General features: G+C 41.4%; 21 non-coding genes across 21 annotated transcripts; all 21 read left to right on the top strand.

Moving 5' to 3' along the window:
- The first annotated feature begins 368 nt into the window (after window positions 1-368).
- LOC144065227 (U1 spliceosomal RNA) lies at window positions 369-533 on the top strand. The gene has a single exon (XR_013297118.1). It is a non-coding gene; the product is annotated as a U1 spliceosomal RNA (small nuclear RNA).
- Window positions 534-1,628: 1,095 nt separating this feature from the next.
- On the top strand, window positions 1,629-1,819 carry LOC144065083 (U2 spliceosomal RNA). Its single transcript, XR_013296985.1, has one exon. It is a non-coding gene; the product is annotated as a U2 spliceosomal RNA (small nuclear RNA).
- A 650-nt stretch (window positions 1,820-2,469) lies between these two features.
- Window positions 2,470-2,583, top strand: LOC144065108 (U5 spliceosomal RNA). Its single transcript, XR_013297007.1, has one exon. It is a non-coding gene; the product is annotated as a U5 spliceosomal RNA (small nuclear RNA).
- Window positions 2,584-3,776: 1,193 nt separating this feature from the next.
- LOC144065157 (U1 spliceosomal RNA) lies at window positions 3,777-3,941 on the top strand. Its single transcript, XR_013297053.1, has one exon. It is a non-coding gene; the product is annotated as a U1 spliceosomal RNA (small nuclear RNA).
- A 1,127-nt stretch (window positions 3,942-5,068) lies between these two features.
- Window positions 5,069-5,259, top strand: LOC144065063 (U2 spliceosomal RNA). The gene has a single exon (XR_013296965.1). It is a non-coding gene; the product is annotated as a U2 spliceosomal RNA (small nuclear RNA).
- A 743-nt stretch (window positions 5,260-6,002) lies between these two features.
- Window positions 6,003-6,116, top strand: LOC144065107 (U5 spliceosomal RNA). The gene has a single exon (XR_013297006.1). It is a non-coding gene; the product is annotated as a U5 spliceosomal RNA (small nuclear RNA).
- A 1,193-nt stretch (window positions 6,117-7,309) lies between these two features.
- LOC144065145 (U1 spliceosomal RNA) lies at window positions 7,310-7,474 on the top strand. Its single transcript, XR_013297042.1, has one exon. It is a non-coding gene; the product is annotated as a U1 spliceosomal RNA (small nuclear RNA).
- A 1,127-nt stretch (window positions 7,475-8,601) lies between these two features.
- LOC144065085 (U2 spliceosomal RNA) lies at window positions 8,602-8,792 on the top strand. Its single transcript, XR_013296987.1, has one exon. It is a non-coding gene; the product is annotated as a U2 spliceosomal RNA (small nuclear RNA).
- A 650-nt stretch (window positions 8,793-9,442) lies between these two features.
- On the top strand, window positions 9,443-9,556 carry LOC144065143 (U5 spliceosomal RNA). The gene has a single exon (XR_013297040.1). It is a non-coding gene; the product is annotated as a U5 spliceosomal RNA (small nuclear RNA).
- A 738-nt stretch (window positions 9,557-10,294) lies between these two features.
- On the top strand, window positions 10,295-10,459 carry LOC144065226 (U1 spliceosomal RNA). The gene has a single exon (XR_013297117.1). It is a non-coding gene; the product is annotated as a U1 spliceosomal RNA (small nuclear RNA).
- A 1,127-nt stretch (window positions 10,460-11,586) lies between these two features.
- On the top strand, window positions 11,587-11,777 carry LOC144065071 (U2 spliceosomal RNA). Its single transcript, XR_013296973.1, has one exon. It is a non-coding gene; the product is annotated as a U2 spliceosomal RNA (small nuclear RNA).
- An 881-nt stretch (window positions 11,778-12,658) lies between these two features.
- Window positions 12,659-12,772, top strand: LOC144065106 (U5 spliceosomal RNA). Its single transcript, XR_013297005.1, has one exon. It is a non-coding gene; the product is annotated as a U5 spliceosomal RNA (small nuclear RNA).
- A 1,193-nt stretch (window positions 12,773-13,965) lies between these two features.
- On the top strand, window positions 13,966-14,130 carry LOC144065232 (U1 spliceosomal RNA). The gene has a single exon (XR_013297123.1). It is a non-coding gene; the product is annotated as a U1 spliceosomal RNA (small nuclear RNA).
- A 1,127-nt stretch (window positions 14,131-15,257) lies between these two features.
- Window positions 15,258-15,448, top strand: LOC144065052 (U2 spliceosomal RNA). Its single transcript, XR_013296954.1, has one exon. It is a non-coding gene; the product is annotated as a U2 spliceosomal RNA (small nuclear RNA).
- Window positions 15,449-16,584: 1,136 nt separating this feature from the next.
- LOC144065225 (U1 spliceosomal RNA) lies at window positions 16,585-16,749 on the top strand. The gene has a single exon (XR_013297116.1). It is a non-coding gene; the product is annotated as a U1 spliceosomal RNA (small nuclear RNA).
- Window positions 16,750-17,876: 1,127 nt separating this feature from the next.
- LOC144065049 (U2 spliceosomal RNA) lies at window positions 17,877-18,067 on the top strand. Its single transcript, XR_013296953.1, has one exon. It is a non-coding gene; the product is annotated as a U2 spliceosomal RNA (small nuclear RNA).
- Window positions 18,068-18,717: 650 nt separating this feature from the next.
- On the top strand, window positions 18,718-18,831 carry LOC144065105 (U5 spliceosomal RNA). Its single transcript, XR_013297004.1, has one exon. It is a non-coding gene; the product is annotated as a U5 spliceosomal RNA (small nuclear RNA).
- Window positions 18,832-20,024: 1,193 nt separating this feature from the next.
- LOC144065233 (U1 spliceosomal RNA) lies at window positions 20,025-20,189 on the top strand. The gene has a single exon (XR_013297124.1). It is a non-coding gene; the product is annotated as a U1 spliceosomal RNA (small nuclear RNA).
- Window positions 20,190-21,316: 1,127 nt separating this feature from the next.
- On the top strand, window positions 21,317-21,507 carry LOC144065048 (U2 spliceosomal RNA). Its single transcript, XR_013296952.1, has one exon. It is a non-coding gene; the product is annotated as a U2 spliceosomal RNA (small nuclear RNA).
- Window positions 21,508-22,157: 650 nt separating this feature from the next.
- Window positions 22,158-22,271, top strand: LOC144065141 (U5 spliceosomal RNA). The gene has a single exon (XR_013297038.1). It is a non-coding gene; the product is annotated as a U5 spliceosomal RNA (small nuclear RNA).
- Window positions 22,272-23,464: 1,193 nt separating this feature from the next.
- Window positions 23,465-23,629, top strand: LOC144065216 (U1 spliceosomal RNA). Its single transcript, XR_013297108.1, has one exon. It is a non-coding gene; the product is annotated as a U1 spliceosomal RNA (small nuclear RNA).
- Window positions 23,630-24,103: the final 474 nt, after the last annotated feature.

The raw sequence follows: 24,103 nt of genomic DNA, 5'->3' as shown, positions 1-24,103 counted from the left end.
CCCCCAGGGCTCAAGACACCCCTAATTCTATTAGCAAGCATTTCCACAGTCATACCAGAATCAGGATAACTTATTTACAATAATTCCAACAATTGTCAGGTAGGTTACTCCGAAAAAGGGGCGCATGCGCATTGACTCTGTATGAGAGCAGCAGTGCATGATGGGATTTTTTAAAATCATACTTTAAAGCTAAATTAGAGACCGGTCAGTTGATGTAATGACTCAACTATTACATGTACTAGTTCTCGGTAGAATTGCCTTATACAGGGTGTGTGTTTATGACTACGTGATTACGGTGTAGCAAACGAGTTTGTGACTAAAAATGGCGAGCATGCGAAACAAGAGGGTGCTGCATTTGTGTACAATTCATACTTACCTGGCAGGGGAGACACCATGATCATGAAGGTGGTTCACTCAGGGTGAGGCCCAGCCATTGCACTCCTGGTTGTGCTGACCCCTGCGAATTCCCCAAATGTGGGAATCTCGACTGCATAATTTCTGGCAGAGGGGGACTGCGTTCGCGCTCTGCCCTGGTCATCTGTTAAAAAACAAGAAGGTCATCGCTCATATTGGTTTCCTACACTTCAGTTGTGACCTCTCAAAGCCTTCACTGTTGGCCCAATCTTAATCACAGACTGATATTAATTATATGTTGTCCATGAATACTTATTAAGAAATTCCAAATTGTCTGTTAGCTTCCTTTCAATGCTTTCGCCCAGGTTGCACTGCTTCCAGATGTGTGTTTTCATATTGAAGCATTTAACCAATCACATTTCAGCCATTATTTGTTGCCAGGGTCAGAAATCTGCCCCAAGGCCTTCACAATCAGTTCTGCAGGGTCTGCTGCATTAAACAAGCGTTGCAAGGGACTGTTGCTTTAACCAATCAGAATTCGATTTGGTGACACCAAGGCCTTCTCGCAGTCAATGTTTTGATCATCAGCCTGTGATGTTTCCAAAATGGTCACATATTGAGCTCTACAATAAGGCCAAAAGGATAGAGAAAACTTAAAACTGTAGTATTTTCTTCTTCAAATCGTTTTAATATTTTCATTCCCCCCCAAAACTTTGGCTTTCAATTATTGTGTATTTGGTTATTTTGCCTCTGAGGTGATTGTTCAATTAAGGCCAGTTATAATTTATATTATTTGAATGAAATATCTTGAAATTCAACGATACTAGTTGAATTGTGAGTTGATCAATTTTGTGACATACTAGTGGAAAGTTGTCATTGTTCATCACAACACCAGGAAACAGGAAGTAATACGTTAAGCAGGGGTTGTTGATTTGTTGTCATTTTTTGCCAAATGTTGCTCAAATAAATGGCTTTTCACTGCAAAAATTGTGTTTGCCAATCAGAGAACCTTGGGGTGCCGGTAAATAGGTTAAGGTTATTGCTACTTTCCTATGGACCATTGTGAGTCACATGACCTCAAGGACTCCACATTTTCAAAGCATTTGTTCAATTTAAATACAGAAAAGCAACATGTTTTTTCACCTGTTATCAAACAGAGTGTGTAGTTTTCAGTGTGTTGTATAAAGTGTGCTTTTGTTGTCATGTGATCTGTGTGACCATTACTATAGGTCGTAATGGCTGGAAAGAAGTCGTCCTTCCTGACAGTATTGGTTATCGCTTCTCGGCCTTTTGGCTAAGATCAAGTGTAGTATCTGTTCTTATCAGTTTAATATCTGATACGTCCCCTGTCTGGGGACCTTATATTAAATTGATTTTTGGAACTGGGAGATGGAATAGGGGCTTGCTCTGTCCACTCCACGCATCGACCTGGTATTGCAGTACTTCCAGGAATGGTGCACCCCCTAACAATGTCAATATACATGCATTTCCTTCCCTCTAAACCAGGGGTGTCCAAACTATTCCACAAAGGGCCGCAGTGGGTGCGGGTTTTCATTCCAACCCATCAAGATGACACCTTTTCACCAATCGGGTGTCCTACAAGTGCAATCAGTGGATTGCAGTCAGGTGCTTCTTGTTCTCATTGGTCAAAATGTCTGTGCTGGATCGGTTGGAACAAAAACCTGCACCCACAGCGGCCCTCGAGGACCGGTTTGGCCATCCCTGCTCTAAACCTATAGACTTCTCCACAAAGTTGAGTTAGAGGTAAAATTATGTTACCCATGCTTAATTACTGTATTGAGTTAATCTCTGATAGTTGAAAATACTACTCGGTCATTTGGATTTATTATAAATTTCACTAGACCTCCAATAAATCCAACCTATTTACACCCACATGATGTATGTATATGCCCTGCTTCATATCACAACGCTGCTGCAATGCCCTGACTGCTTAATTCAGTAGCTGCAACGTGATTGGCAGCATAATACAGCTGCTGCAACGTGATTGGCTGCTCAAAGGACTGGGGTCGCCCACTAGTTAGTAGTGCGTTAGCCTGTGTGTTGAAGTACTATTGCGGATATAGACCTAGCTCGTTCTGTTTTGCTTGCGTCAGCACACTCTTATTTCTCTTCAAATCGCACAAATCTTTCGCCTTTTACTAAAGATTTCCGTGGGGAGGAATAATAAGAGTTTTATCCAATTTTTTGATGCTCTGCTCAAACGGAGCTTCCCTCATCTGTCAAAATAAAATTACTATACTATTCTAAAAAGCAGCATCTTCCATCAGATTCCTACTTCACTGCTTATTTAAAGCACATCTATGTCAGTAAGCATCTTATGTTTCTTAGGGAAAGTCTATTTCAACTAAGGGGGTCTACCCGCCTACGGAATTTTGTTGTTTGAATTTTACCTGATAGTGCCTAGGATTGTCAGGGGTTTTATTTCTTTTTCTTTTTTACTTTTTATTTCGTTTTCTATTTTACTTCATTCTCATTCATTCCTTTTTTAAATAAAATTTACTCACGATTCTCTGCGTCCTTGGTATCCCTTCAACCTTTGGACCCCAGCCCGTAAGGAAGAAACAGTCCTGGAAAAGGATCTTTATGCTGTGTACACAGACTTTTCTGGATCTTGCTCACCCACTGGGATCGTCAGGTATCTTGGGATCCGGCTCGAAGGACCATGTAAATGTTAGGTTTAAACACCAGACATTTGTATCACCAATCTGAAAGAAGGAAATCACAGAGAATTGAGTCAACTTTATTTGCAGTGAGAGGGTCGGGGACTGCTCGGTCGCAATCCTCCGACACACTCTGAAGATGTCTCCTCTCGCCTTGTCTCTTATTGTGTCAAGTTACGGGAAGTTTCAAGCTGATCAAAGGAAAGAGGGAGTTTTCTCTCAGTTACAAAAGGTTCTTTGATATATGACCATATGCTTTTTCAAGGTAACACTTTTACAGTCTCTTTCCCGATCTCCCGCAATCTTCACACAATGGTTCAAACAGGATCCAGACCCCTGGGGCAGTTCCCCTTTGTTGAATAAGGTGAAACTTCCCCCAGGGCTCAAGACACCCCTAATTCTATTAGCAAGCATTTCCACAGTCATACCAGAATCAGGATAACTTATTTACAATAATTCCAACAATTGTCAAGTAGGTTACTCCGAAAAAGGGGCGCATGCGCATTGACTCTGTATGAGAGCAGCAGTGCATGATGGGATTTTTTAAAATCATACTTTAAAGCTAAATTAAAGACCGGTCAGTTGATGTAATGACTCAACTATTACATGTACTAGTTCTCGGTAGAATTGCCTTATACAGGGTGTGTGTTTATGACTACGTGATTACGGTGTAGCAAACGAGTTTGTGACTAAAAATGGCAAGCATGCGAAACAAGAGGGTGCTGCATTTGTGTACAATTCATACTTACCTGGCAGGGGAGACACCATGATCATGAAGGTGGTTCACTCAGGGTGAGGCCCAGCCATTGCACTCCTGGTTGTGCTGACCCCTGCGAATTCCCCAAATGTGGGAATCTCGACTGCATAATTTCTGGTAGAGGGGGACTGCGTTCGCGCTCTCCCCTGGTCATCTGTTAAAAAACAAGAAGGTCATCGCTCATATTGGTTTCCTACACTTCAGTTGTGACCTCTCAAAGCCTTCACTGTTGGCCCAATCTTAATCACAGACTGATATTAATTATATGTTGTCCATGAATACTTATTAAGAAATTCCAAATTGTCTGTTAGCTTCCTTTCAATGCTTTCGCCCTGGTTGCACTGCTTCCAGATGTGTGTTTTCATATTGAAGCATTTAACCAATCACATTTCAGCCATTATTTGTTGCCAGGGTCAGAAATCTGCCCCAAGGCCTTCACAATCAGTTCTGCAGGGTCTGCTGCATTAAACAAGCGTTGCAAGGGACTGTTGCTTTAACCAATCAGAATTCGATTTGGTGACACCAAGGCCTTCTCGCAGGCGTAGGGATACGTCATTGCCTTCTCGCAGTCAATGTTTTGATCATCAGCCTGTGATGTTTCCAAAATGGTCACATATTGAGCTCTACAATAAGGCCAAAAGGATAGAGAGAAAACTTAAAACTGTAGTATTTTCTTCTTCAAATCGTTTTAATATTTTCATTCCCCCCCAAAACTTTGGCTTTCAATTATTGTGTATTTGGTTATTTTGCCTCGGAGGTGATTGTTCAATTAAGGCCAGTTATAATTTATATTATTTGAATGAAATATCTTGAAATTCAACGATACTAGTTGAATTGTGAGTTGATCAATTTTGTGACATACTAGTGGAAAGTTGTCATTGTTCATCACAACACCAGGAAACAGGAAGTAATACGTTAAGCAGGGGTTGTTGATTTGTTGTCATTTTTTGCCAAATGTTGCTCAAATAAATGGCTTTTCACTGCAAAAATTGTGTTTGCCAATCAGAGAACCTTGGGGTGCCGGTAAATAGGTTAAGGTTATTGCTACTTTCCTATGGACCATTGTGAGTCACATGACCTCAAGGACTCCACATTTTCAAAGCATTTGTTCAATTTAAATACAGAAAAGCAACATGTTTTTTCACCTGTTATCAAACAGAGTGTGTAGTTTTCAGTGTGTTGTATAAAGTGTGCTTTTGTTGTCATGTGATCTGTGTGACCATTACTATAGGTCGTAATGGCTGGAAAGAAGTCGTCCTTCCTGACAGTATTGGTTATCGCTTCTCGGCCTTTTGGCTAAGATCAAGTGTAGTATCTGTTCTTATCAGTTTAATATCTGATATGTCCCCTATCTGGGGACCTTATATTAAATTGATTTTTGGAACTGGGAGATGGAATAGGGGCTTGCTCTGTCCACTCCACGCATTGACCTGGTATTGCAGTACTTCCAGGAATGGTGCACCCCCTAACAATGTCAATATACATGCATTTCCTTCCCTCTAAACCAGGGGTGTCCAAACTATTCCACAAAGGGCCGCAGTGGGTGCGGGTTTTCATTCCAACCCATCAAGATGACACCTTTTCACCAATCGGGTGTCCTACAAGTGCAATCAGTGGATTGCAGTCAGGTGCTTCTTGTTCTCATTGGTCAAAATGTCTGTGCTGGATCGGTTGGAACAAAAACCTGCACCCACAGCGGCCCTTTGTGGAATAGTTTGGACACCCCTGGTTTAGAGGGAAGGAAATGCATGTATATTGACATTGTTAGGGGGTGCACCATTCCTGGAAGTACTACCTCGAGGACCGGTTTGGCCATCCCTGCTCTAAACCTATAGACTTCTCCACAAAGTTGAGTTAGAGGTAAAATTATGTTACCCATGCTTAATTACTGTATTGAGTTAATCTCTGATAGTTGAAAATACTACTCGGTCATTTGGATTTATTATAAATTTCACTAGACCTCCAATAAATCCAACCTATTTACACCCACATGATGTATGTATATGCCCTGCTTCAATCACAACGCTGCTGCAATGCCCTGACTGCTTAATTCAGTAGCTGCAACGTGATTGGCAGCATAATACAGCTGCTGCAACGTGATTGGCTGCTCAAAGGACTGGGGTCGCCCACTAGTTAGTAGTGCGTTAGCCTGTGTGTTGAAGTACTATTGCGGATATAGACCTAGCTCGTTCTGTTTTGCTTGCGTCAGCACACTCTTATTTCTCTTCAAATCGCACAAATCTTTCGCCTTTTACTAAAGATTTCCGTGGGGAGGAATAATAAGAGTTTTATCCAATTTTTTGATGCTCTGCTCAAACGGAGCTTCCCTCATCTGTCAAAATAAAATTACTATACTATTCTAAAAAGCAGCATCTTCCATCAGATTCCTACTTCACTGCTTATTTAAAGCACATTTATGTCAGTAAGCATCTTATGTTTCTTAGGGAAAGTCTATTTCAACTAAGGGGGTCTACCCGCCTACGGAATTTTGTTGTTTGAATTTTACCTGATAGTGCCTAGGATTGTCAGGGGTTTTATTTCTTTTTCTTTTTTACTTTTTATTTCGTTTTCTATTTTACTTCATTCTCATTCATTCCTTTTTTAAATAAAATTTACTCACGATTCTCTGCGTCCTTGGTATCCCTTCAACCTTTGGACCCCAGCCCGTAAGGAAGAAACAGTCCTGGAAAAGGATCTTTATGCTGTGTACACAGACTTTTCTGGATCTTGCTCACCCACAGGGATCATTAGGTATCTTGGGATCCGGCTCGAAGGACCATGTAAATGTTAGGTTTAAACACCAGACATTTGTATCACCAATCTGAAAGAAGGAAATCACAGAGAATTGAGTCAACTTTATTTGCAGTGAGAGGGTCGGGGACTGCTCGGTCGCAATCCTCCGACACACTCTGAAGATGTCTCCTCTCGCCTTGTCTCTTATTGTGTCAAGTTACAGGAAGTTTCAAGCTGATCAAAGGAAAGAGGGAGTTTTCTCTCAGTTACAAAAGGTTCTTTGATGTATGACCATATGCTTTTTCAAGGTAACACTTTTACAGTCTCTTTCCCGATCTCCCGCAATCTTCACACAATGGTTCAAACAGGATCCAGACCCCTGGGGCAGTTCCCCTTTGTTGAATAAGGTGAAACTTCCCCCAGGGCTCAAGACACCCCTAATTCTATTAGCAAGCATTTCCACAGTCATACCAGAATCAGGATAACTTATTTACAATAATTCCAACAATTGTCAAGTAGGTTACTCCGAAAAAGGGGCGCATGCGCATTGACTCTGTATGAGAGCAGCAGTGCATGATGGGATTTTTTAAAATCATACTTTAAAGCTAAATTAAAGACCGGTCAGTTGATGTAATGACTCAACTATTACATGTACTAGTTCTCGGTAGAATTGCCTTATACAGGGTGTGTGTTTATGACTACGTGATTACGGTGTAGCAAACGAGTTTGTGACTAAAAATGGCGAGCATGCGAAACAAGAGGGTGCTGCATTTGTGTACAATTCATACTTACCTGGCAGGGGAGACACCATGATCATGAAGGTGGTTCACTCAGGGTGAGGCCCAGCCATTGCACTCCTGGTTGTGCTGACCCCTGCGAATTCCCCAAATGTGGGAATCTCGACTGCATAATTTCTGGTAGAGGGGGACTGCGTTCGCGCTCTCCCCTGGTCATCTGTTAAAAAACAAGAAGGTCATTGCTCATATTGGTTTCCTACACTTAAGTTGTGACCTCTCAAAGCCTTCACTGTTGGCCCAATCTTAATCACAGACTGATATTAATTATATGTTGTCCATGAATACTTATTAAGAAATTCCAAATTGTCTGTTAGCTTCCTTTCAATGCTTTCGCCCTGGTTGCACTGCTTCCAGATGTGTGTTTTCATATTGAAGCATTTAACCAATCACATTTCAGCCATTATTTGTTGCCAGGGTCAGAAATCTGCCCCAAGGCCTTCACAATCAGTTCTGCAGGGTCTGCTGCATTAAACAAGCGTTGCAAGGGACTGTTGCTTTAACCAATCAGAATTCGATTTGGTGACACCAAGGCCTTCTCGCAGGCGTAGGGATACGTCATTGCCTTCTCGCAGTCAATGTTTTGATCATCAGCCTGTGATGTTTCCAAAATGGTCACATATTGAGCTCTACAATAAGGCCAAAAGGATAGAGAGAAAACTTAAAACTGTAGTATTTTCTTCTTCAAATCGTTTTAATATTTTCATTCCCCCCCAAAACTTTGGCTTTCAATTATTGTGTATTTGGTTATTTTGCCTCTGAGGTGATTGTTCAATTAAGGCCAGTTATAATTTATATTATTTGAATTAAATATCCTGAAATTCAACGATACTAGTTGAATTGTGAGTTGATCAATTTTGTGACATACTAGTGGAAAGTTGTCATTGTTCATCACAACACCAGGAAACAGGAAGTAATACGTTAAGCAGGGGTTGTTGATTTGTTGTCATTTTTTGCCAAATGTTGCTCAAATAAATGGCTTTTCACTGCAAAAATTGTGTTTGCCAATCAGAGAACCTTGGGGTGCCGGTAAATAGGTTAAGGTTATTGCTACTTTCCTATGGACCATTGTGAGTCACATGACCTCAAGGACTCCACATTTTCAAAGCATTTGTTCAATTTAAATACAGAAAAGCAACATGTTTTTTCACCTGTTATCAAACAGAGTGTGTAGTTTTCAGTGTGTTGTATAAAGTGTGCTTTTGTTGTCATGTGATCTGTGTGACCATTACTATAGGTCGTAATGGCTGGAAAGAAGTCGTCCTTCCTGACAGCATTGGTTATCGCTTCTCGGCCTTTTGGCTAAGATCAAGTGTAGTATCTGTTCTTATCAGTTTAATATCTGATATGTCCCCTATCTGGAGACCTTATATTAAATTGATTTTTGGAACTGGGAGATGGAATAGGGGCTTGCTCTGTCCACTCCACGCATCGACCTGGTATTGCAGTACTTCCAGGAATGGTGCACCCCCTAACAATATCAATATACATGCATTTCCTTCCCTCTAAACCAGGGGTGTCCAAACTATTCCACAAAGGGCCGCAGTGGGTGCGGGTTTTCATTCCAACCCATCAAGATGACACCTTTTCACCAATCGGGTGTCCTACAAGTGCAATCAGTGGATTGCAGTCAGGTGCTTCTTGTTCTCATTGGTCAAAATGTCTGTGCTGGATCGGTTGGAACAAAAACCTGCACCCACAGCGGACCTCGAGGACCGGTTTGGCCATCACTGCTCTAAACCTATAGACTTCTCCACAAAGTTGAGTTAGAGGTAAAATTATGTTACCCATGCTTAATTACTGTATTGAGTTAATCTCTGATAGTTGAAAATACTACTCGGTCATTTGGATTTATTATAAATTTCACTAGACCTCCAATAAATCCAACCTATTTACACCCACATGATGTATGTATATGCCCTGCTTCATATCACAACGCTGCTGCAATGCCCTGACTGCTTAATTCAGTAGCTGCAACGTGATTGGCAGCATAATACAGCTGCTGCAACGTGTGTGGCTGCTCAAAGGACTGGGGTCGCCCACTAGTTAGTAGTGCGTTAGCCTGTGTGTTGAAGTACTATTGCGGATATAGACCTAGCTCGTTCTGTTTTGCTTGCGTCAGCACACTCTTATTTCTCTTCAAATCGCACAAATCTTTCACCTTTTACTAAAGATTTCCGTGGGGAGGAATAATAAGAGTTTTATCCAATTTTTTGATGCTCTGCTCAAACGGAGCTTCCCTCATCTGTCAAAATAAAATTACTATACTATTCTAAAAAGCAGCATCTTCCATCAGATTCCTACTTCACTGCTTATTTAAAGCACATTTATGTCAGTAAGCATCTTATGTTTCTTAGGGAAAGTCTATTTCAACTAAGGGGGTCTACCCGCCTACGGAATTTTGTTGTTTGAATTTTACCTGATAGTGCCTAGGATTGTCAGGGGTTTTATTTCTTTTTCTTTTTTACTTTTTATTTCGTTTTCTATTTTACTTCATTCTCATTCATTCCTTTTTTAAATAAAATTTACTCACGATTCTCTGCGTCCTTGGTATCCCTTCAACCTTTGGACCCCAGCCCATAAGGAAGAAACAGTTCTGGAAAAGGATCTTTATGCTGTGTACACAGACTTTTCTGGATCTTGCTCACCCACTGGGATCGTCAGGTATCTTGGGAACTTATTTACAATAATTCCAACAATTGTCAAGTAGGTTACTCCGAAAAAGGGGCGCATGCGCATTGACTCTGTATGAGAGCAGCAGTGCATGATGGGATTTTTTAAAATCATACTTTAAAGCTAAATTAAAGACCGGTCAGTTGATGTAATGACTCAACTATTACATGTACTAGTTCTCGGTAGAATTGCCTTATACAGGGTGTGTGTTTATGACTACGTGATTACGGTGTAGCAAACGAGTTTGTGACTAAAAATGGCGAGCATGCGAAACAAGAGGGTGCTGCATTTGTGTACAATTCATACTTACCTGGCAGGGGAGACACCATGATCATGAAGGTGGTTCACTCAGGGTGAGGCCCAGCCATTGCACTCCTGGTTTTGCTGACCCCTGCGAATTCCCCAAATGTGGGAATCTCGACTGCATAATTTCTGGTAGAGGGGGACTGCGTTCGCGCTCTCCTCTGGTCATCTGTTAAAAAACAAGAAGGTCATCGCTCATATTGGTTTCCTACACTTCAGTTGTGACCTCTCAAAGCCTTCACTGTTGGCCCAATCTTAATCACAGACTGATATTAATTATATGTTGTCCGTGAATACTTATTAAGAAATTCCAAATTGTCTGTTAGCTTCCTTTCAATGCTTTCGCCCTGGTTGCACTGCTTCCAGATGTGTGTTTTCATATTGAAGCATTTAACCAATCACATTTCAGCCATTATTTGTTGCCAGGGTCAGAAATCTGCCCCAAGGCCTTCACAATCAGTTCTGCAGGGTCTGCTGCATTAAACAAGCGTTGCAAGGGACTGTTGCTTTAACCAATCAGAATTCGATTTGGTGACACCAAGGCCTTCTCGCAGGCGTAGGGATACGTCATTGCCTTCTCGCAGTCAATGTTTTGATCATCAGCCTGTGATGTTTCCAAAATGGTCACATATTGAGCTCTACAATAAGGCCAAAAGGATAGAGAGAAAACTTAAAACTGTAGTATTTTCTTCTTCAAATCGTTTTAATATTTTCATTCCCCCCCAAAACTTTGGCTTTCAATTATTGTGTATTTGGTTATTTTGCCTCTGAGGTGATTGTTCAATTAAGGCCAGTTATAATTTATATTATTTGAATTAAATATCTTGAAATTCAACGATACTAGTTGAATTGTGAGTTGATCAATTTTGTGACATACTAGTGGAAAGTTGTCATTGTTCATCACAACACCAGGAAACAGGAAGTAATACGTTAAGCAGGGGTTGTTGATTTGTTGTCATTTTTTGCCAAATGTTGCTCAAATAAATGGCTTTTCACTGCAAAAATTGTGTTTGCCAATCAGAGAACCTTGGGGTGCCGGTAAATAGGTTAAGGTTATTGCTACTTTCCTATGGACCATTGTGAGTCACATGACCTCAAGGACTCCACATTTTCAAAGCATTTGTTCAATTTAAATACAGAAAAGCAACATGTTTTTTCACCTGTTATCAAACAGAGTGTGTAGTTTTCAGTGTGTTGTATAAAGTGTGCTTTTGTTGTCATGTGATCTGTGTGACCATTACTATAGGTCGTAATGGCTGGAAAGAAGTCGTCCTTCCTGACAGTATTGGTTATCGCTTCTCGGCCTTTTGGCTAAGATCAAGTGTAGTATCTGTTCTTATCAGTTTAATATCTGATATGTCCCCTATCTGGGGACCTTGTATTAAATTGATTTTTGGAACTGGGAGATGGAATAGGGGCTTGCTCTGTCCACTCCACGCATCGACCTGGTATTGCAGTACTTCCAGGAATGGTGCACCCCCTAACAATGTCAATATACATGCATTTCCTTCCCTCTAAACCAGGGGTGTCCAAACTATTCCACAAAGGGCCGCAGTGGGTGCGGGTTTTCATTCCAACCCATCAAGATGACACCTTTTCACCAATCGGGTGTCCTACAAGTGCAATCAGTGGATTGCAGTCAGGTGCTTCTTGTTCTCATTGGTCAAAATGTCTGTGCTGGATCGGTTGGAACAAAAACCTGCACCCACAGCGGCCCTCGAGGACCGGTTTGGCCATCCCTGCTCTAAACCAGGGGTGTCCAAAACTATTCCACAAAGGGCCGCAGTGGGTGCGGGTTTTCATTCCAACCCATCAAGATGACACCTTTTCACCAATCGGGTGTCCTACAAGTGCAATCAGTGGATTGCAGTCAGGTGCTTCTTGTTCTCATTGGTCAAAATGTCTGTGCTGGATCGGTTGGAACAAAAACCTGCACCCACAGCGGCCCTCGAGGACCGGTTTGGCCATCCCTGCTCTAAACCTATAGACTTCTCCACAAAGTTGAGTTAGAGGTAAAATTATGTTACCCATGCTTAATTACTGTATTGAGTTAATCTCTGATAGTTGAAAATACTACTCGGTCATTTGGATTTATTATAAATTTCACTAGACCTCCAATAAATCCAACCTATTTACACCCACATGATGTATGTATATGCCCTGCTTCATATCACAACGCTGCTGCAATGCCCTGACTGCTTAATTCAGTAGCTGCAACGTGATTGGCAGCATAATACAGCTGCTGCAACGTGATTGGCTGCTCAAAGGACTGGGGTCGCCCACTAGTTAGTAGTGCGTTAGCCTGTGTGTTGAAGTACTATTGCGGATATAGACCTAGCTCGTTCTGTTTTGCTTGCGTCAGCACACTCTTATTTCTCTTCAAATCGCACAAATCTTTCGCCTTTTACTAAAGATTTCCGTGGGGAGGAATAATAAGAGTTTTATCCAATTTTTTGATGCTCTGCTCAAACGGAGCTTCCCTCATCTGTCAAAATAAAATTACTATACTATTCTAAAAAGCAGCATCTTCCATCAGATTCCTACTTCACTGCTTATTTAAAGCACATCTATGTCAGTAAGCATCTTATGTTTCTTAGGGAAAGTCTATTTCAACTAAGGGGGTCTACCCGCCTACGGAATTTTGTTGTTTGAATTTTACCTGATAGTGCCTAGGATTGTCAGGGGTTTTATTTCTTTTTCTTTTTTACTTTTTATTTCGTTTTCTATTTTACTTCATTCTCATTCATTCCTTTTTAAAATAAAATTTACTCACGATTCTCTGCGTCCTTGGTATCCCTTCAACCTTTGGACCCCAGCCCATAAGGAAGAAACAGTCCTGGAAAAGGATCTTTATGCTGTGTACACAGACTTTTCTGGATCTTGCTCACCCACTGGGATCGTCAGGTATCTTGGGATCCGGCTCGAAGGACCATGTAAATGTTAGGTTTAAACACCAGACATTTGTATCACCAATCTGAAAGAAGGAAATCACAGAGAATTGAGTCAACTTTATTTGCAGTGAGAGGGTCGGGGACTGCTCGGTCGCAATCCTCCGACACACTCTGAAGATGTCTCCTCTCGCCTTGTCTCTTATTGTGTCAAGTTACAGGAAGTTTCAAGCTGATCAAAGGAAAGAGGGAGTTTTCTCTCAGTTACAAAAGGTTCTTTGATGTATGACCATATGCTTTTTCAAGGTAACACTTTTACAGTCTCTTTCCCGATCTCCCGCAATCTTCACACAATGGTTCAAACAGGATCCAGACCCCTGGGGCAGTTCCCCTTTGTTGAATAAGGTGAAACTTCCCCCAGGGCTCAAGACACCCCTAATTCTATTAGCAAGCATTTCCACAGTCATACCAGAATCAGGATAACTTATTTACAATAATTCCAACAATTGTCAAGTAGGTTACTCCGAAAAAGGGGCGCATGCGCATTGACTCTGTATGAGAGCAGCAGTGCATGATGGGATTTTTTAAAATCATACTTTAAAGCTAAATTAGAGACCGGTCAGTTGATGTAATGACTCAACTATTACATGTACTAGTTCTCGGTAGAATTGCCTTATACAGGGTGTGTGTTTATGACTACGTGATTACGGTGTAGCAAACGAGTTTGTGACTAAAAATGGCGAGCATGCGAAACAAGAGGGTGCTGCATTTGTGTACAATTCATACTTACCTGGCAGGAGAGACACCATGATCATGAAGGTGGTTCACTCAGGGTGAGGCCCAGCCATTGCACTCCTGGTTGTGCTGACCCCTGCGAATTCCCCAAATGTGGGAATCTCGACTGCATAATTTCTGGTAGAGGGGGACTGCGTTCGCGCTCTCCCCTGGTCATCTGTTAAAAAACAAGAAGGTCATCGCTCATATTGGTTTCCTACACTTCAGTTGTGACCTCTCAAAGCCTTCACTGTTGGCCCAATCTTAATCACAGACTGATATTAATTATATGTTGTCCGTGAATACTTATTAAGAAATTCCAAATTGTCTGTTAGCTTCCTTTCAATGCTTTCGCCCTGGTTGCACTGCTTCCAGATGTGTGTTTTCATATTGAAGCATTTAACCAATCACATTTCAGCCATTATTTGTTGCCAGGGTCAGAAATCTGCCCCAAGGCCTTCACAATCAGTTCTGCAGGGTCTGCTGCATTAAACAAGCGTTGCAAGGGACTGTTGCTTTAACCAATCAGAATTCGATTTGGTGACACCAAGGCCTTCTCGCAGGCGTAGGGATACGTCATTGCCTTCTCGCAGTCAATGTTTTGATCATCAGCCTGTGATGTTTCCAAAATGGTCACATATTGAGCTCTACAATAAGGCCAAAAGGATAGAGAGAAAACTTAAAACTGTAGTATTTTCTTCTTCAAATCGTTTTAATATTTTCATTCCCCCCCAAAACTTTGGCTTTCAATTATTGTGTATTTGGTTATTTTGCCTCTGAGGTGATTGTTCAATTAAGGACAGTTATAATTTATATTATTTGAATGAAATATCTTGAAATTCAACGATACTAGTTGAATTGTGAGTTGATCAATTTTGTGACATACTAGTGGAAAGTTGTCATTGTTCATCACAACACCAGGAAACAGGAAGTAATACGTTAAGCAGGGGTTGTTGATTTGTTGTCATTTTTTGCCAAATGTTGCTCAAATAAATGGCTTTTCACTGCAAAAATTGTGTTTGCCAATCAGAGAACCTTGGGGTGCCGGTAAATAGGTTAAGGTTATTGCTACTTTCCTATGGACCATTGTGAGTCACATGACCTCAAGGACTCCACATTTTCAAAGCATTTGTTCAATTTAAATACAGAAAAGCAACATGTTTTTTCACCTGTTATCAAACAGAGTGTGTAGTTTTCAGTGTGTTGTATAAAGTGTGCTTTTGTTGTCATGTGATCTGTGTGACCATTACTATAGGTCGTAACGGCTGGAAAGAAGTCGTCCTTCCTGACAGTATTGGTTATCGCTTCTCGGCCTTTTGGCTAAGATCAAGTGTAGTATCTGTTCTTATCAGTTTAATATCTGATATGTCCCCTATCTGGGGACCTTATATTAAATTGATTTTTGGAACTGGGAGATGGAATAGGGGCTTGCTCTGTCCACTCCACGCATCGACCTGGTATTGCAGTACTTCCAGGAATGGTGCACCCCCTAACAATGTCAATATACATGCATTTCCTTCCCTCTAAACCAGGGGTGTCCAAACTATTCCACAAAGGGCTGCAGTGGGTGCGGGTTTTCATTCCAACCCATCAAGATGACACCTTTTCACCAATCGGGTGTCCTACAAGTGCAATCAGTGGATTGCAGTCAGGTGCTTCTTGTTCTCATTGGTCAAAATGTCTGTGCTGGATCGGTTGGAACAAAAACCTGCACCCACAGCGGCCCTCGAGGACCGGTTTGGCCATCCCTGCTCTAAACCTATAGACTTCTCCACAAAGTTGAGTTAGAGGTAAAATTATGTTACCCATGCTTAATTACTGTATTGAGTTAATCTCTGATAGTTGAAAATACTACTCGGTCATTTGGATTTATTATAAATTTCACTAGACCTCCAATAAATCCAACCTATTTACACCCACATGATGTATGTATATGCCCTGCTTCATATCACAACGCTGCTGCAATGCCCTGACTGCTTAATTCAGTAGCTGCAACGTGATTGGCAGCATAATACAGCTGCTGCAACGTGATTGGCTGCTCAAAGGACTGGGGTCGCCCACTAGTTAGTAGTGCGTTAGCCTGTGTGTTGAAGTACTTTTTTCTCTCAGTTACAAAAGGTTCTTTGATGTATGACCATATGCTTTTTCAAGGTAACACTTTTACAGTCTCTTTCCCGATCTCCCGCAATCTTCACACAATGGTTCAAACAGGATCCAGACCCCTGGGGCAGTTCCCCTTTGTTGAATAAGGTGAAACTTCCCCCAGGGCTCAAGACACCCCTAATTCTATTAGCAAGCATTTCCACAGTCATACCAGAATCAGGATAACTTATTTACAATAATTCCAACAATTGTCAAGTAGGTTACTCTGAAAAAGGGGCGCATGCGCATTGACTCTGTATGAGAGCAGCAGTGCATGATGGGATTTTTTAAAATCATACTTTAAAGCTAAATTAAAGACCGGTCAGTTGATGTAATGACTCAACTATTACATGTACTAGTTCTCGGTAGAATTGCCTTATACAGGGTGTGTGTTTATGACTACGTGATTACGGTGTAGCAAACGAGTTTGTGACTAAAAATGGCGAGCATGCGAAACAAGAGGGTGCTGCATTTGTGTACAATTCATACTTACCTGGCAGGGGAGACACCATGATCATGAAGGTGGTTCACTCAGGGTGAGGCCCAGCCATTGCACTCCTGGTTGTGCTGACCCCTGCAAATTCCCCAAATGTGGGAATCTCGACTGCATAATTTCTGGTAGAGGGGGACTGCGTTCGCGCTCTCCCCTGGTCATCTGTTAAAAAACAAGAAGGTCATCGCTCATATTGGTTTCCTACACTTCAGTTGTGACCTCTCAAAGCCTTCACTGTTGGCCCAATCTTAATCACAGACTGATATTAATTATATGTTGTCCGTGAATACTTATTAAGAAATTCCAAATTGTCTGTTAGCTTCCTTTCAATGCTTTCGCCCTGGTTGCACTGCTTCCAGATGTGTGTTTTCATATTGAAGCATTTAACCAATCACATTTCAGCCATTATTTGTTGCCAGGGTCAGAAATCTGCCCCAAGGCCTTCACAATCAGTTCTGCAGGGTCTGCTGCATTAAACAAGCGTTGCAAGGGACTGTTGCTTTAACCAATCAGAATTCGATTTGGTGACACCAAGGCCTTCTCGCAGGCGTAGGGATACGTCATTGCCTTCTCGCAGTCAATGTTTTGATCATCAGCCTGTGATGTTTCCAAAATGGTCACATATTGAGCTCTACAATAAGGCCAAAAGGATAGAGAGAAAACTTAAAACTGTAGTATTTTCTTCTTCAAATCGTTTTAATATTTTCATTCCCCCCCAAAACTTTGGCTTTCAATTATTGTGTATTTGGTTATTTTGCCTCTGAGGTGATTGTTCAATTAAGGCCAGTTATAATTTATATTATTTGAATTAAATATCTTGAAATTCAACGATACTAGTTGAATTGTGAGTTGATCAATTTTGTGACATACTAGTGGAAAGTTGTCATTGTTCATCACAACACCAGGAAACAGGAAGTAATACGTTAAGCAGGGGTTGTTGATTTGTTGTCATTTTTTGCCAAATGTTGCTCAAATAAATGGCTTTTCACTGCAAAAATTGTGTTTGCCAATCAGAGAACCTTGGGGTGCCGGTAAATAGGTTAAGGTTATTGCTACTTTCCTATGGACCATTGTGAGTCACATGACCTCAAGGACTCCACATTTTCAAAGCATTTGTTCAATTTAAATACAGAAAAGCAACATGTTTTTTCACCTGTTATCAAACAGAGTGTGTAGTTTTCAGTGTGTTGTATAAAGTGTGCTTTTGTTGTCATGTGATCTGTGTGACCATTACTATAGGTCGTAACGGCTGGAAAGAAGTCGTCCTTCCTGACAGTATTGGTTATCGCTTCTCGGCCTTTTGGCTAAGATCAAGTGTAGTATCTGTTCTTATCAGTTTAATATCTGATATGTCCCCTATCTGGGGACCTTATATTAAATTGATTTTTGGAACTGGGAGATGGAATAGGGGCTTGCTCTGTCCACTCCACGCATCGACCTGGTATTGCAGTACTTCCAGGAATGGTGCACCCCCTAACAATGTCAATATACATGCATTTCCTTCCCTCTAAACCAGGGGTGTCCAAACTATTCCACAAAGGGCTGCAGTGGGTGCGGGTTTTCATTCCAACCCATCAAGATGACACCTTTTCACCAATCGGGTGTCCTACAAGTGCAATCAGTGGATTGCAGTCAGGTGCTTCTTGTTCTCATTGGTCAAAATGTCTGTGCTGGATCGGTTGGAACAAAAACCTGCACCCACAGCGGCCCTCGAGGACCGGTTTGGCCATCCCTGCTCTAAACCTATAGACTTCTCCACAAAGTTGAGTTAGAGGTAAAATTATGTTACCCATGCTTAATTACTGTATTGAGTTAATCTCTGATAGTTGAAAATACTACTCGGTCATTTGGATTTATTATAAATTTCACTAGACCTCCAATAAATCCAACCTATTTACACCCACATGATGTATGTATATGCCCTGCTTCATATCACAACGCTGCTGCAATGCCCTGACTGCTTAATTCAGTAGCTGCAACGTGATTGGCAGCATAATACAGCTGCTGCAACGTGATTGGCTGCTCAAAGGACTGGGGTCGCCCACTAGTTAGTAGTGCGTTAGCCTGTGTGTTGAAGTACTATTGCGGATATAGACCTAGCTCGTTCTGTTTTGCTTGCGTCAGCACACTCTTATTTCTCTTCAAATCGCACAAATCTTTCGCCTTTTACTAAAGATTTCCGTGGGGAGGAATAATAAGAGTTTTATCCAATTTTTTGATGCTCTGCTCAAACGGAGCTTCCCTCATCTGTCAAAATAAAATTACTATACTATTCTAAAAAGCAGCATCTTCCATCAGATTCCTACTTCACTGCTTATTTAAAGCACATCTATGTCAGTAAGCATCTTATGTTTCTTAGGGAAAGTCTATTTCAACTAAGGGGGTCTACCCGCCTACGGAATTTTGTTGTTTGAATTTTACCTGATAGTGCCTAGGATTGTCAGGGGTTTTATTTCTTTTTCTTTTTTACTTTTTATTTCGTTTTCTATTTTACTTCATTCTCATTCATTCCTTTTTTAAATAAAATTTACTCACGATTCTCTGCGTCCTTGGTATCCCTTCAACCTTTGGACCCCAGCCCATAAGGAAGAAACAGTCCTGGAAAAGGATCTTTATGCTGTGTACACAGACTTTTCTGGATCTTGCTCACCCACTGGGATCGTCAGGTATCTTGGGATCCGGCTCGAAGGACCATGTAAATGTTAGGTTTAAACACCAGACATTTGTATCACCAATCTGAAAGAAGGAAATCACAGAGAATTGAGTCAACTTTATTTGCAGTGAGAGGGTCGGGGACTGCTCGGTCGCAATCCTCCGACACACTCTGAAGATGTCTCCTCTCGCCTTGTCTCTTATTGTGTCAAGTTACAGGAAGTTTCAAGCTGATCAAAGGAAAGAGGGAGTTTTCTCTCAGTTACAAAAGGTTCTTTGATGTATGACCATATGCTTTTTCAAGGTAACACTTTTACAGTCTCTTTCCCGATCTCCCGCAATCTTCACACAATGGTTCAAACAGGATCCAGACCCCGGGGGGAGTTCCCCTTTGTTGAATAAGGTGAAACTTCCCCCAGGGCTCAAGACACCCCTAATTCTATTAGCAAGCATTTCCACAGTCATACCAGAATCAGGATAACTTATTTACAATAATTCCAACAATTGTCAAGTAGGTTACTCTGAAAAAGGGGCGCATGCGCATTGACTCTGTATGAGAGCAGCAGTGCATGATGGGATTTTTTAAAATCATACTTTAAAGCTAAATTAAAGACCGGTCAGTTGATGTAATGACTCAACTATTACATGTACTAGTTCTCGGTAGAATTGCCTTATACAGGGTGTGTGTTTATGACTACGTGATTACGGTGTAGCAAACGAGTTTGTGACTAAAAATGGCGAGCATGCGAAACAAGAGGGTGCTGCATTTGTGTACAATTCATACTTACCTGGCAGGAGAGACACGATGATCATGAAGGTGGTTCACTCAGGGTGAGGCCCAGCCATTGCACTCCTGGTTGTACTGACCCCTGCGAACTCCCCAAATGTGGGAATCTCGACTGCATAATTTCTGGTAGAGGGGGACTGCGTTCGCGCTCTCCCCTGGTCATCTGTTAAAAAACAAGAAGGTCATCGCTCATATTGGTTTCCTACACTTCAGTTGAGACCTCTCAAAGCCTTCACTGTTGGCCCAATCTTAATCACAGACTGATATTAATTATATGTTGTCCGTGAATACTTATTAAGAAATTCCAAATTGTCTGTTAGCTTCCTTTCAATGCTTTCGCCCTGGTTGCACTGCTTCCAGATGTGTGTTTTCATATTGAAGCATTTAACCAATCACATTTCAGCCATTATTTGTTGCCAGGGTCAGAAATCTGCCCCAAGGCCTTCACAATCAGTTCTGCAGGGTCTGCTGCATTAAACAAGCGTTGCAAGGGACTGTTGCTTTAACCAATCAGAATTCGATTTGGTGACACCAAGGCCTTCTCGCAGGCGTAGGGATACGTCATTGCCTTCTCGCAGTCAATGTTTTGATCATCAGCCTGTGATGTTTCCAAAATGGTCACATATTGAGCTCTACAATAAGGCCAAAAGGATAGAGAGAAAACTTAAAACTGTAGTATTTTCTTCTTCAAATCGTTTTAATATTTTCATTCCCCCCCAAAACTTTGGCTTTCAATTATTGTGTATTTGGTTATTTTGCCTCTGAGGTGATTGTTCAATTAAGGCCAGTTATAATTTATATTATTTGAATTAAATATCTTGAAATTCAACGATACTAGTTGAATTGTGAGTTGATCAATTTTGTGACATACTAGTGGAAAGTTGTCATTGTTCATCACAACACCAGGAAACAGGAAGTAATACGTTAAGCAGGGGTTGTTGATTTGTTGTCATTTTTTGCCAAATGTTGCTCAAATAAATGGCTTTTCACTGCAAAAATTGTGTTTGCCAATCAGAGAACCTTGGGGTGCCGGTAAATAGGTTAAGGTTATTGCTACTTTCCTATGGACCATTGTGAGTCACATGACCTCAAGGACTCCACATTTTCAAAGCATTTGTTCAATTTAAATACAGAAAAGCAACATGTTTTTTCACCTGTTATCAAACAGAGTGTGTAGTTTTCAGTGTGTTGTATAAAGTGTGCTTTTGTTGTCATGTGATCTGTGTGACCATTACTATAGGTCGTAACGGCTGGAAAGAAGTCGTCCTTCCTGACAGTATTGGTTATCGCTTCTCGGCCTTTTGGCTAAGATCAAGTGTAGTATCTGTTCTTATCAGTTTAATATCTGATATGTCCCCTATCTGGGGACCTTATATTAAATTGATTTTTGGAACTGGGAGATGGAATAGGGGCTTGCTCTGTCCACTCCACGCATCGACCTGGTATTGCAGTACTTCCAGGAATGGTGCACCCCCTAACAATGTCAATATACATGCATTTCCTTCCCTCTAAACCAGGGGTGTCCAAACTATTCCACAAAGGGCTGCAGTGGGTGCGGGTTTTCATTCCAACCCATCAAGATGACACCTTTTCACCAATCGGGTGTCCTACAAGTGCAATCAGTGGATTGCAGTCAGGTGCTTCTTGTTCTCATTGGTCAAAATGTCTGTGCTGGATCGGTTGGAACAAAAACCTGCACCCACAGCGGCCATCGAGGACCGGTTTGGCCATCCCTGCTCTAAACCTATAGACTTCTCCACAAAGTTGAGTTAGAGGTAAAATTATGTTACCCATGCTTAATTACTGTATTGAGTTAATCTCTGATAGTTGAAAATACTACTCGGTCATTTGGATTTATTATAAATTTCACTAGACCTCCAATAAATCCAACCTATTTACACCCACATGATGTATGTATATGCCCTGCTTCATATCACAACGCTGCTGCAATGCCCTGACTGCTTAATTCAGTAGCTGCAACGTGATTGGCAGCATAATACAGCTGCTGCAACGTGATTGGCTGCTCAAAGGACTGGGGTCGCCCACTAGTTAGTAGTGCGTTAGCCTGTGTGTTGAAGTACTATTGCGGATATAAACCTAGCTCGTTCTGTTTTGCTTGCGTCAGCACACTCTTATTTCTCTTCAAATCGCACAAATCTTTCGCCTTTTACTAAAGATTTCCGTGGGGAGGAATAATAAGAGTTTTATCCAATTTTTTGATGCTCTGCTCAAACGAAGCTTCCCTCATCTGTCAAAATAAAATTACTATACTATTCTAAAAAGCAGCATCTTCCATCAGATTCCTACTTCACTGCTTATTTAAAGCACATCTATGTCAGTAAGCATCTTATGTTTCTTAGGGAAAGTCTATTTCAACTAAGGGGGTCTACCCGCCTACGGAATTTTGTTGTTTGAATTTTACCTGATAGTGCCTAGGATTGTCAGGGGTTTTATTTCTTTTTCTTTTTTACTTTTTATTTCGTTTTCTATTTTACTTCATTCTCATTCATTCCTTTTTTAAATAAAATTTACTCACGATTCTCTGCGTCCTTGGTATCCCTTCAACCTTTGGACCCCAGCCCATAAGGAAGAAACAGTCCTGGAAAAGGATCTTTATGCTGTGTACACAGACTTTTCTGGATCTTGCTCACCCACTGGGATCGTCAGGTATCTTGGGATCCGGCTCGAAGGACCATGTAAATGTTAGGTTTAAACACCAGACATTTGTATCACCAATCTGAAAGAAGGAAATCACAGAGAATTGAGTCAACTTTATTTGCAGTGAGAGGGTCGGGGACTGCTCGGTCGCAATCCTCCGACACACTCTGAAGATGTCTCCTCTCGCCTTGTCTCTTATTGTGTCAAGTTACAGGAAGTTTCAAGCTGATCAAAGGAAAGAGGGAGTTTTCTCTCAGTTACAAAAGGTTCTTTGATGTATGACCATATGCTTTTTCAAGGTAACACTTTTACAGTCTCTTTCCCGATCTCCCGCAATCTTCACACAATGGTTCAAACAGGATCCAGACCCCGGGGGGAGTTCCCCTTTGTTGAATAAGGTGAAACTTCCCCCAGGGCTCAAGACACCCCTAATTCTATTAGCAAGCATTTCCACAGTCATACCAGAATCAGGATAACTTATTTACAATAATTCCAACAATTGTCAAGTAGGTTACTCTGAAAAAGGGGCGCATGCGCATTGACTCTGTATGAGAGCAGCAGTGCATGATGGGATTTTTTAAAATCATACTTTAAAGCTAAATTAAAGACCGGTCAGTTGATGTAATGACTCAACTATTACATGTACTAGTTCTCGGTAGAATTGCCTTATACAGGGTGTGTGTTTATGACTACGTGATTACGGTGTAGCAAACGAGTTTGTGACTAAAAATGGCGAGCATGCGAAACAAGAGGGTGCTGCATTTGTGTACAATTCATACTTACCTGGCAGGAGAGACACCATGATCATGAAGGTGGTTCACTCAGGGTGAGGCCCAGCCATTGCACTCCTGGTTGTGCTGACCCCTGCGAATTCCCCAAATGTGGGAATCTCGACTGCATAATTTCTGGTAGAGGGGGACTGCGCTCGCGCTCTCCCCTGGTCATCTGTTAAAAAACAAGATGGTCATCGCTCATATTGGTTTCCTACACTTCAGTTGAGACCTCTCAAAGCCTTCACTGTTGGCCCAATCTTAATCACAGACTGATATTAATTATATGTTGTCCATGAATACTTATTAAGAAATTCCAAATTGTCTGTTAGCTTCCTTTCAATGCTTTCGCCCTGGTTGCACTGCTTCCAGATGTGTGTTTTCATATTGAAGCATTTAACCAATCACATTTCAGCCATTATTTGTTGCCAGGGTCAGAAATCTGCCCCAAGGCCTTCACAATCAGTTCTGCAGGGTCTGCTGCATTAAACAAGCGTTGCAAGGGACTGTTGCTTTAACCAATCAGAATTCGATTTGGTGACACCAAGGCCTTCTCGCAGGCGTAGGGATACGTCATTGCCTTCTCGCAGTCAATGTTTTGATCATCAGCCTGTGATGTTTCCAAAATGGTCACATATTGAGCT

This window comes from Stigmatopora argus, chromosome 19 (assembly GCF_051989625.1).
Source record: "Stigmatopora argus isolate UIUO_Sarg chromosome 19, RoL_Sarg_1.0, whole genome shotgun sequence".
Taxonomy (NCBI): Eukaryota; Metazoa; Chordata; class Actinopteri; order Syngnathiformes; family Syngnathidae; genus Stigmatopora; species Stigmatopora argus.
The sequence above is the reverse complement of the archived record's forward strand: the minus strand, read 5'-3'. Positions and strand labels throughout refer to the sequence as shown.